The sequence below is a fragment of the Hylobates moloch genome, unplaced genomic scaffold, assembly GCF_009828535.3.
Source record: "Hylobates moloch isolate HMO894 unplaced genomic scaffold, HMol_V3 SCAFFOLD_119, whole genome shotgun sequence".
NCBI classification, from domain to species: Eukaryota; Metazoa; Chordata; class Mammalia; order Primates; family Hylobatidae; genus Hylobates; species Hylobates moloch.
In genome coordinates, this window is record NW_026652394.1 from 34033 (window position 1) to 46027 (window position 11995).

The 11995-nt window shown below is 50.6% G+C and overlaps 1 long non-coding RNA gene across 1 annotated transcript; it reads right to left on the reverse strand.

Moving 5' to 3' along the window:
• Window positions 1-628: 628 nt before the first annotated feature.
• LOC131382592 (uncharacterized) lies at window positions 629-2518 on the reverse strand. Its single transcript, XR_009212157.1, has 3 exons — window positions 2399-2518; window positions 2150-2311; window positions 629-741 (listed from the first exon to the last, which is right to left on the reverse strand). It is a non-coding gene; the product is annotated as an uncharacterized LOC131382592 (long non-coding RNA).
• Between the last annotated feature and the right edge of the window lie 9477 nt (window positions 2519-11995).

The window sequence follows — 11995 nt, forward strand, 5'->3', positions numbered from 1 at the left end:
GAACACACATATGCACCATTGAATAATATGCAGCTATGTGTTCTCACTTGTAAGTGGCAGCTAAATAATGAGAACTTATGAACACAAAGAAGGAAACAACAGACAACAGACCCTGGGGTCTACTTGAGTGGGGAAGGTGGGAGAAGGGAGAGGAACAGAAAAGATAACTATGGGGTACTGGGCTTAATACTTGTGTTATGAAATAACCTGTATGACAAGCCCCTGTGGTATGAGTTTATCTATGTAACAAACCTTCCCATGTACCCCCGAACCTAAAATAAAAATTGTTTTATATCCTTTATGAAAGCTGTAAGATCTGCTCCTATGTATTTGTATGTCTATATGTGTTACATGTATGTGATAATATTTTGTAAATAAAGCTCGTTCTTAAATCATTAGTTAAATAGAAATGGCTTTACAATTATCCATTAAAAATAATTAGATACTTGTTTGATTTAACTGTGAGCTTATGTCTTTTGTTGAGAGTTTCTAGATTCATGGGTCTTGATAGGTGACCATGAAGAAGTATGGAGACACGTCCTCAGTGCCTAGACCAGCAGCTACAAGCCAGAATCAAGCAGTCGGGCCCTCCTTTCTGTGCTTTTCCTGTTTTGCCTCCTGTCTTTTAGGCGGGGTTGGATCCTCCAGTTACAGCCTTCACAGCTCTGTCTTTAGTCCTAATGGATTCAGGCAGGCCTTGATCTTTATAGTTTTCCTGGGTGCCATGTGGCTACTTGGGACCTAGAATTACTGAGGGAAGACATTAGGGATGCTACCTGTGTCATAGTTTCAAAATTATGTTCAGTAATTTAAAATCTTAAAGCCATGTTAAATTAAGAAATACATAACCATAAAATATCTTGAGTCATTTGTAAGATAAAATAGTGAAATATTAACCATTAAAAATTAGTTTAGGTCTATATACCATGACATGTTACTTGTATATGGTATAGAAAACCTAAATATCTTTAGTTCTGTTAATAAACAGTAATTTGAAGAACCATATTTCTTAAAAGTTATAAAATGGTTTTTATCTAAAAATACTGATAAAAGACAGTTGAAAATCACTTTTTAGGGTTTTCACTGAAAATTGGGGCTCCTAAGACTTAATTACTAGATATGAGAGAAACAATTCTGCATACAGAGTGTATAAAAAGCAAGATATGCTTTTTTTTTTCTTTTTTGAGAATGAGTCTTGTTCTGTTGCCCAGGCTGGCATGCAGTAGCATGATCTCAGCTCACTGCAACCTCTGCCTCCCTGATTCAAGCGATTCACCTGCCTCAGCCTCCCAAGTAGCTGGGATTACAGGTGCTCGCAACCACACCCAACTAATTTTTGTATTTTTAGTAGAGACGGAGTTTCACCATGTTGGCCAGGCTGATCTCGAACCCCTGACCTCAAGTGATGCGCCTGCCTCGGCCTCCCAAACTGCTGGGATTACAGGCTTGTGAACATATGCTTTTGATGATAAAACTTATAAAGACATAAAAATGTGTTTTAATTTTTTTTGGTTTGAAGTTACTTAAAGATTTCAAATTGAAGAAGTAAAAAAAACTAGATAAAAATAGATAAATATAGAAAGTTTGGGGAAAATGCAAAGCATAGGTTCACAAAAATCTGGGATTAAAGGATGACAATATTTGATAAATTTATTTATTTATAAAGTTTTATTAAATGAACTTTAGAGGCTGGGTGTGGTGGCTCATGCCTGTAAATAATACAATTATCTTGCCAGTTATGTCTAACTATGATAGTTTAAAGTCATTTCCACAGTAAATTGCTTAATTCTGAGGTAGTTTCTGAAAACTTTACAATCTTGCAAAATCCTGGAAGATTGTATCTTTAAGGAGGTTCATGAAAGGATGGAGAAGGCCAGAGAAGAACTCTTGAATACAGGGTTTTGAGAACTTTAGAATTCTATTATTTGAACTGGGTAAGAATTCCCAGAACTTTAATGAAGAGACCGACTGGTTAATAAAACGGCTAACCCAAGCAGAATAAAAATCAATTGAATACCAAGAAAATACCTTGCCAGATTTTCATGCCAAATCAGCCAGTACTTAAATTGTCTAGATAAAGAATTTGAATGAACTGCATAGTCCAAGTCAAATTATCTATGATAATCACTGATTAGTCAGTGCTATGCACCTAAGTTGAAGAAACAGTCCAATGTTAAGCATGGAGAACCAGAATGTCTTCCTTGTCCTTCCTGAGTTCTGAAAGCTTTTCTTATTAAAAGTTCTGCATTCTGATTCTTGGGCGTGAGAGTAAAGCAAGATGGCAGAAAGAAGGCTCCACTGATTGTCCCTCCTGCAAGGACACCAGATGAACAACTATCAATATCCACATAGAAAATACATTCATAAGAACCAAAAATCAGGTGAGTACTCAGAGTACATGGTTTTAACCTCATATCACTGAAAGAGGCACTGAAGAGGGAGAAAAAACAGTCCTGAAATCACCGTTTCCTCATCCCCAGCAGTGATGGCATGGTGCAGAGATCAACTCTGGGTTCTGCCAGAGGGAGAACACAGCAATTGTGAGGCATTGAACTCAGTGCTGTCCTGTTAGAGCAGAAAGGAAAACCATACCAAATGCAGTTAATGCCCATCCACAGAGGGATCAATTAAACCAGCCCTAGCCAGAGGAGAATCAGATTCCAGTGGTTGGAACTTGAGTGTTTGGAAACCTGGCAACTAAAGGCTCCCGCACTCTGTGTGTTTAAGAAAACTTGAAAGGCAGCCTAGGCCATCAGGACTGCAACTCTTAGGTGAGGCCTAGGGCTGAACTGGGCCCAGGGACAGAGGACTGGGGTGGGGACGGCATGCAACATACTGAGACACCAGCTGGGGCAGCCAAAGCAGTTTTGGCGTTATCACTCCCCTAACACCAGACTGCACAGCTCATGGCTCCAAAAGGGACCCCATTCTTCTGCTTGAGGAGAGGAGGGAAAAGAATAGGGAGTACTTTGTCTTTCATCCTGGACACCAGCTCAGCCACAGCAAGATAGTGCACTGGTCAGAATCCTGGGGCCTCCTTTCCAGTCTCTGGCTCCTAGACATTACTAGACACACCCTGGGCCAGAAGGAAACCTGCCGCCTTGAAGAAAAAAAACATGTGCTGGCAGGATTTATCGCCTGCAAACTTGAAAACCTTTGGGCTCTGAATAACCAGCAGCCAAACCCAGTACTAGATCAAGGGCCTTGGATGACCCTCATAGACTTGCTAGATTTGGGTGAATTCAGCACATTACTAGCTGTGGTGGCTAAAAGGCAAAACTCCTTCTTCTTGGGAAAAGTAGAGGGAAAATTAAAGGGGACTTTGTCTTGCCCCTGAGGTATCAGCAAGGCCAGAGGTGGGTAGAGCCCCAAGCGAGCTTTTGGAATCCCTGATTCTAGGACTTGATTCTTGGTTGGCATTTATGAAGTTGCCCAGGGCCAGTAGGGAGCCCATTGCCCTGAAAATGGCAAGTCCCAGGCCAGGCAGCATCCAGTACTCATTGTGGCCTGGCAGTACTCATTGTGGCCTGAGGTGGTGGTGGCTACTCTGCCTTTAGGAAAGGAAGGGAGGAATAGGAAGGACTATGTCTTGTGGTTTGAGTGCCAGATCAGCTGCAATGCAATTGAATGTCAAGTGGACTTCTAAAATTTTTGACTCTACTCCTTGACTTCTGAATGGCATTTCTGGACCCAGCCAGGGGCTGAGGGCACTCACTGCCCTAAAGGAAAGAACACAGGGCTGGCTGGCTTTGCCACCTACTAATTGTAGAGACCAAAGGCCTTGAGTGAACATAGGCAATAGGCAGTCGTCAGAAAGTGCAGGTAGCAGGACTTGAGCAAAACCTGGTGCTGTGCTAGCTTCAGGTCTGATCCAGGGCAGTCATAGCGGTGGTGGCCAGGGGTGCTTGTGTCTTTTTTCTCCCAGCTTTATGTGGCTTAGAACAGAGAGAAAGGCTCTGTATCTTTGAGAGAAAATAACGGTAGAGAACAAGAGTTTCTGGCTAGTAATCCAGAAAATTCTCCTGGATCTTGTTGAAGGCTGTCAAGATGGTACTTCTCTGAGTCTAGAAGAATTACAGCATTATTGGGTACAAGGTACCCATAAAGCAGATATGGCTTAGATCGCAACACCCAAGTCTTTTCAAATATGTGAAAAGTCTTCCCAAGAAAGACAGCTACAAATAAGCCCAGACAGTGAAGAATACAATAAATATTCACCTTTTCTCTTTAATTTTATTTTTTAAACCTCTCATATGGTGCTGCATGCCCAAGATTTTAATGTCCAGACACTGAAGAACATCTACTAGCATCAACACCATCCAGGAAAACATGACCTCACCAAGTGAACTAAATAAGGCACCGGGGACAAATCCTGGAGAAAAAGAGATATGTAACCTTTCAGACACAGAATTCAACATAGCTGTATTAAAAAAAAATGAAAGAAATTTAAGATAACAAAGTAAATAAATTCCAAATTTTATCAGCTAAACTCAACAAAGAGATTGAAATAGTTACAACAAATTAAGCAGAAATTCTGGAGCTGAAAAATGCAATTGGCATGCTGAAAAATGCATTAGAGCCATTTAATAGCAGAATGGATCAAGCAGAAGAAATAGTGAGCTTGAAGACAGGGTATTTGAAAATACATAGAAGAGACAAAAGAAAAATAATAAAAAAACATGCCTACAGGATCTAGAAAAATAGCCTCACAAAGACAGATCTAAGAGTTACCGGTTTTAAAGAAGATGTAGAGAAAGAGGCAGGGGTAGAAAAATTTATTCGAAGGGATAATAACAGAAAACTTTCCAAACCTAGAGAAAGATATCCATATCTAACTACAAAAAATGTTATAGGACATTAAGCAGATTTAACCCAAAAAAGACTACTTCAAAGCATTCAATAGATCTTCCAAAAGTCAAAGATAAAGAAAAGTTCTAAAGGAAGAAAGAGAAAAGAAACAGACAACATACGGGAGAGCTCCAACACCTCTGGCAGCAGACTTTACAGTGGAAACTCTACCGGCCAGGGGAGAGAAGCAATAAATATTTAAAGTACTAAAGGAAAAAAAAAAACTTTTACCTTAGAATAGCAGATACAGTGAAAAAGTTTCCTCAAATAAAAAGAAGAAATACTGACTTTTCCAGACAAACAAAAGCTGAAGTATTTTATGAATACCATGTCTGTCCTAAAGGAATGCTAGAGAGTACTTCAGTCAGGAAGAAAAGGACATTAACGAGCAATAAATGATGACCTGAAGGTAAAAAAAAATCCTCACTGCTAATAGGATACAAAACAAAACAGAATATTATAACACTGTAGCTGTGTGGTGTACAAACTACTCTTATTCAAAGTAGGAATACTAAATAATATCCAATCAAAAGTAATAGTTACAACAACATTTCAAGACATAGCACAATAAAATATAAAAAGAAACAACAAAAAGTTAAAAAGTGAAGGGATGAGCACACCCGTCCTGAGCCGGCCGATGTGGTGGAAACTCCGGAGCTCGGGAGCCCGGGGAAGGCCAGGAGAGTGGGTGGAAGGGAGGCCGCCCCGAGAGCCGGAATCCTGGGCAGGGGACGGAGGCCTCCAGCGCCCCCCAGCAACAGCAGGGCGGCGCCACATTGGTCCTGAGCGAGGCCTGGCCGCCGGCGATGGCGGGATGCTCTGGGAGGCGGGCGGTGCTGGGCCGTAGAGGGAGACAGCTGCCCGGGGGCACGGGCGAGCGGCCCTGGGGGTCCCGGATCCGAGCCCCGCTGCCCCGGGGTGGCGGTGACGCCTGGAGTCGGGCGGGCGTGGCTGGGCCGGGCTCTTGGGGCAGCCAGGCAGAGGTGCGGGCGTCTAGGCCACACCATCCTGAACGTGCCCCATCTTCTCTGATCTCGTGAAGCTAAGCAGGGTCGGGCCTGGTTAGTACTTGGATGGATTGCTCCTGGGAATAGCGGGTACCATAGGCTTTTGGCTTCCGGCTCCCTCCCGCTTTCCCCCTTTTGTGTCCGTGCTTCCCAACCGCCGCCTCTCCATCCACCTTGTCCACCCCTGCGCCCCAGCCAAAGCCCAGGGCCTCCCCCTGAAGATCCGCCACTGCAGCACCACCAGGCAGCAGCATCCCACCTCTTCCGACTCGCCACAGCCCCACCAGGGGCCCAGCTCCAACCCAGGCGGACGGGAGCGACCTCGAGGGCGCAGGCGCGGGTTCCCTGAGGTTCCGGGTGTCTTTCACGCTCCCCGGACGCCCAGGCAATTCCATCATTCATCCAGCGCCGCCGCACCCATCCAAGCCGGGGGAAGGGGCGGGCAGGGACAGGGGGTCCCACAGATGCCAGCCAAGACCTCCGCTCCAGAACCCGTGGGCTGCTTTACCCGGGGGAAGGACATTGCCTTCGCCAGCCATGAGGAAATCCGTCCCTGTGCACTTTGCCACCGACTTCGTGTAAACTCCAGTCCCGAGGACACGAGAGAGACCCAGGCCTGGCCCCATGGACAGGCTCAGAGCCACAGCGCTCCGCAGATGGATGGGTGCACTCTACAAATCTGGGGGCCCACCGCACCAAGAAGACAGAAAGAAGCAAACAAAGGAAGGACCTTATGAAACGCACCCCCAAAGCAACAAACAAATCCAAGAAAATAAAACACGTCTCAGGGCTCCGTTGGTTTTCCCGCATGGGGGACCCTGACCCCCTGTTCTAGCCCGGCCTAAGCACCCTCCACCCCACCCCAGCCTGCTCAGAGGAGCCCTGTCTACCTGAGCAGAGCCTCCCTCTCCAAGGCTCTGTCGCTCTCGCTCTACAACTCCCTCACCCTCTCCCTTTCTCTACTTCCCCCTCCACCTCTCGCTCTTCTGTCCTGCTCTCTTTCCCTCTTTTCTTCTCTCTCTCTCCTCCCCCACTGTCTGTCTCTCTCTCTCCCTCTGGTTCTATCTCTCCATTCTTCTCTCCCTTGCTCTCCTTCTGTAGCAGGAGGAGGTGCAGATGAAACCCCTCAGACACCGAGTTGTAGAAGGAAGGGCTTTATTCAGCTGGGATCATGGGTAGACTCACGTCTCCAAAAACCGAGCTCCCGGACTGAGTAATTCCTGTCCCTCTTAAGGGCTTACAACTCTAAGGGGGTCTGCGTGACAGGGTCGTGATCCATTGAGGAAGCAGAGGGTACTGACTGGGAGCTGCATGCAGCGGTAATTAGATCAGAACAAAACAGGACAGGGATTTTCACAGTGCTTTTCTATACAACGTCTGTAATCTATAGATAACATAACCGATTAGGTCAGGGGTAGATCTTTAACTACTAGGTGCAGGGTGTGGCACCGAGCTGTCTGCCTGCGGATTTCATTTCTGTCTTTTAGTTTTTACTAAAAGGGGTGCACCCATGTGTGTCTGGGAATGGGTTTGCTCGTGATTGTGGTGGGGTGTGTCTGGATGTCCATCAGTACCTTTGTCCTGGGATCAGGCTGCCAACTCTATTGCCAGCGCATGGGTGTCACAGTTGCTGTGATAGTCTCAGTGCGCAGAAATTGGGCATAAGACAATATGAGGGGTGGTCTCCTCCCTTACTTCAAGCTATCTTTGTCTGTGTCTGTGTGTGTCCGTGTGTGTGTGCCCGTGTGTGTCTCTGTGTGTGTCCATGTGTGTGTGCCCACGCGCGTGCTCCCGTGTGTATCTGTGTGTGTCGGGGTGGGTTTGCTCGTGGTGGTGGTGGGGTGTGTCTGGGTGTCCCGTCAGCCCCTCTCTCCCGGGATCAGGCTGCCGGGGCTCTAGTGCCAGCGTGGGGAAAAGCAGGGCCTTGGCCAACGGGGCGGGTCCTCTTTGGGACAAGCGACAATGGTGTGGGCGTTGTGAGAAAAAGGGCCCGAGGTGCTGGGCCAGCTGTTTGCCCCTGGGCAGCCCTGACGACTCTGGATGTGTGGGGCAAGAGGGAGCCTTGCAGGAGGGGCGGTGAGGGATCCAAAACAATTTCTCCGCGGCAAGGCGGAGGACCAGAGGGGATCCCAGAACCGCTGGCCCTGGGCCCTGACGCCTTAGAGCACACCCCGTCCTGAGCGGGCCCGATGTGTTGGAAGCTTGGGAGCTCCCGAGCCGGGGAAGGCCTGTAGCCTCTGCAAAAAGGGAGGCTGCCTGTTGTGCCTGGAGCCTGGGCAGGGAACTGAGGCCTGTGGCTCTCCCGCGCTGCAGCAGGGCGGCGCGTGGTCTGGCCGCAGGCGAGGGGGGTGGCTCTGGGAGGCCGGCGGAAGGCGCAGCGCGGCGGCCGGCGGTGCTGGGGCCTTCAATGGAAGAGCAGCCCGGCCGCGGGGGAGCGGCTCTGGGGCCCTGGATCTGAGGCCCGCGGCCTCGAGGTGGCGGTGACTCCTGGAGTCCAGCAGACATGACTGGGACGGGCTCTTGTGGTAGCCGGGCGCCACTGCCGGCCTTTATGGCCACACCACCCTGAACTCACGGGATCTTGACTGATCTTGGAAGCTAAGCAGAGGCGGGCCTGGCTAGTACTTGAGATGCGAGACCCCTTGGGAGTACTGAGTGCTGAAGGCTTTTGGCTCCCCGCTCCCTCCCTCTTTCCCCCATTTGTCGCCGTGCTTCCCAACTACCCCCTGACTCTACTCCAACTTTTCCATGGGCTGCTTTCCACCGGGGAAGGACATTGCCTTCGTCAGCCACCAGGAAAACCGTCCCTGTGCACTTGGATTTTCATTGCCACCGACTTCGTGTAAAATCCATTCTCGGGGACACGAGAGAGACCCAGGTCTTGTGCCCTGTGAGCACGCTCGGCGTTATGGCTCCCACCAGATGGACAGGCGCACTCTACAAATCTCGGAGCCTACCGCATCAAGAAGACAGAAAGGACCAAACAAAGGAAGGACCCTACGAAACGCACCCCTAAAGTAACCAACCAATCCAAGAGTAAACACCTCTCAGGGCTTGGTTAGTCCTCTGGCTTGGATGGCCCTGCCCCCCTGTTCTGGCCCAGCCCAAGCACCCTCCACCGCACCCCGGCCTGCTCAAAGGGGCCCTGTCTACCAGAGCAGAGCCTCCCTCTGCAAGGCTCTGTGGCACTCGCTCTCCAGCTCCCTCACCCTCTCTCTTTCTTTTCTTCCCCCTCCACCTCTGGCTCTTCTGTCACCTTCTCTCAGTCTCTCCCCACCCTCTCTGTCTCTATCTCTGTCTCTGTTTCACCCTTTGTTTCTATCTCTTCATCCCTCTCTCCCTTGCTGTTCTTCGAGCTGTGTCTTTGTGTGTGTGTCCGTGCGTGTCCGTGTGCGTGTGTGCCGGCGCACGTGCACGCGCCCGTGTGTATCTTTTTGTGTGTGGGGGGTGGGTTTGCTCATGGTGGTGGTGGGGTGTGTCTGGGTGTCCCTCAGCCCCTCTTTCCCAGGATCAGGCTTCCAGGGCTGTAGTGCCAGCCTGGGAAAAAGCAGGGCCTTCCTGCCCCGTTGGCCACAGGCCAGGTCTTCCTTGGGACAAGCGACAATGTTGTAGGCATTTTGAGAAAAAGGGCCCACGGGGCTGGGCCCGCTGTTCATCCCTGGGCAGCCCTGGCTTCTCTGGGTGTGTGGGGCAAGAGGGGGCCTTGCAGGAGGGGCGGGAAAGAATCCAAAATAAATTTTCTGAGGCAAGGCAGAGGACCAGAGGGGATCCCAGGACCATGGGCCATGGGCCCTGATGCCTGGGAGCACACCCCGTCCTGAGTAGGCCCCAAGTGTTGGAAGCTCCAAAGCTCGAGAACCAGGGGAAGGCCTGGAGTGTCAGCTAAAGGGAGGCCTCCTGGAGAGTCCAGACCCCTGGCAGGGCATGGAGGCCTCTGGTGCCTCGGCGGTCCCGTGCATGGTCTGGCCGCTGGTGACAGCGGGACTCTCTGGGAGGCCAGCGGAAAGCGCAGTGCGGCAACTGGTGGTGCTTGGGCTTATAGAGGGGGAGAGCAGCCGGGCCTCGGGCAAGCGGCTCTGGGGTGCCTGATCCCAGCCTAGCGGCCCGGGGTTGGTGGTGACGCCTGGAATCAGGCGGGCGTAGCTGGACCGGGGTCTTGTACCAGCCAGGCACCACTGCAATTGTCTATGGCCATACCACTACGAACACGAGAGAAACACAAGCCACGGCCCATGGGCACGCTCGGTGCCACTGCTCCCGCCACAAGGACAGGCGCACTCGACAAATTTCAGAGCCCACAGCACCAAGAGGACAGGGAGGAGCCAGCAAAGGAATGACGCTATGAAACGCACCCCCAAACCAACCAACCAATCCAAGTAAAAACACGTCTCAGAGCTCCCTTGGTTTTCCCACGTGGGCGGCCCTGCCCCCCTGCTCTAGCCCCGCCCAGGTACCCTCCACCCTACCCTGGCCAAAGGGGCCCCTCTCTCTCTCCTTCCATTTCTATCTTTCCATCCCTCTGTCCCTTGCTCTTCTTCAAGCTGTCTGTGTCTTTGTGTGTCTGTGTGTATGCTTGTGTTCCCGCGCGTGCGCCCGTGTGTGTCTGTGTGTTTGGGAATGGGTTTGCTAGTGGTTGTGGTGGGGTGTGTCTGGCTGTCCCTCAGTACCTTTGTCCCGGGATCAGGCTGCCAACTCTATTGCCAGCGCGTGGGTGTCACAGTTGCCGTGATAGTCTCACACATGCAGGTGTGTGGATCACGTTCATTTTCATGTAGACAACGACAGCGAAACCACAGAAAAAAGAAACGTCCCGTGCATCACGGCCTGACGTTGGATTCCTGTTTCCTGTAAAACGGGGAGTCTCCAATATAGCCTGTTTGAAACTGGAAAGGAGCACCGACATGATGCTGGTCTTCCACGCATCCCTGAAAGTTTCTGGGTCCCCACAGAGCTCGGGAAATAAACAGTCAACATGGTCACGGTCTCGGGGGGTGGGGGCAGAGATTTGAGCAACAGGCACCTCTGCAGAGGGCAAAGAAACGTGGAATCCAGAATCATGCTTTAGTTGGCCTGAGTGTGACTCTGTGTGGATGTGACTATCCGCCTCGCGCTCTGTTGCAGGGCTCAACGTGGGGATAAGTCATCTGTGAACCATGTGGATGAAAAACAGACAACCACGTGAGTCTCGGCTCATTGCTCTCTGGGGAATTCGCTCATTCCTTCGGAAACGGAATTCCTCTGAATCGCTCCGGGATGAAGTAATCCAGGCTGGCGATCTGGAGGGCCGCTGAGCGCCCCGCCAGCCAACGGGGCTGTGGGCCCAGCACTTAGCCCACACTGGGCACCCAGCATTTTCCCGGAGTGCTGGGTCCTGTTGGTTCTGGAGGCAGAAGAGCGTTCTTCTCTCTGCCTTTCTTTATCTGTTTCTTGCTCCTTTTGTCCCTCGGTCCATCCTTCCCTCTGTTCTTCCCTCCCTCCCCCGGTTTTTTCCTCCCTTTCTCCCCCCCTCCCACGTTCTCTCCCTTCCAGGGTCTCTCAGTCCATCCATCTTTTCCTAGCTCCATCCTTCCGTCCCACTCTGTCTCCGTTCCTGTCCTCATCTCTGCCTGCCTTCCCTCTTGCCTGGAAAGGGCAGCACCCCGGTTTGTGCGAGGTCTCGGGTCTACATTTAGTTGCAAAGCACTCCATGGTGCTGACGAGGAGGCTGGTGGAACACGGGTTGGCAAGTGATGGTGAGCAAAGAGGCAGAGGAGTCGAGCCGCGGAAAGGAGAACTGGCCTGGCTTCTGCCCCGGCCCAGTGTTTTGCAGACTGCGGTCTCCACCAACCCGACTGAAGAACGCGGGGGAAAAAGGGATGAGAGCTCCGCCTGAGCTGGTTAGAAAACCTAGGCTGCTACCTGCAAACCCGCGCATGAGCAGTAGACAGTCCACTTCTCGGTACCTGGGCAGGCCCTGGGATCCCCGGGATGCTCAGGAAAGAATGACAGCCCTCTCTGTGTGGAGTCTCTCGCTGGACCTGGAACTCAGGGATCCTAGACAGGTCAGCTGGAAGAGAAGACACATCTCTCCATACCGAGTCAGAGGTTCACCGCGAAAGAGAGGACGCCGCCCTGCCCCCACCCCGCCCCAACCCCGCGTC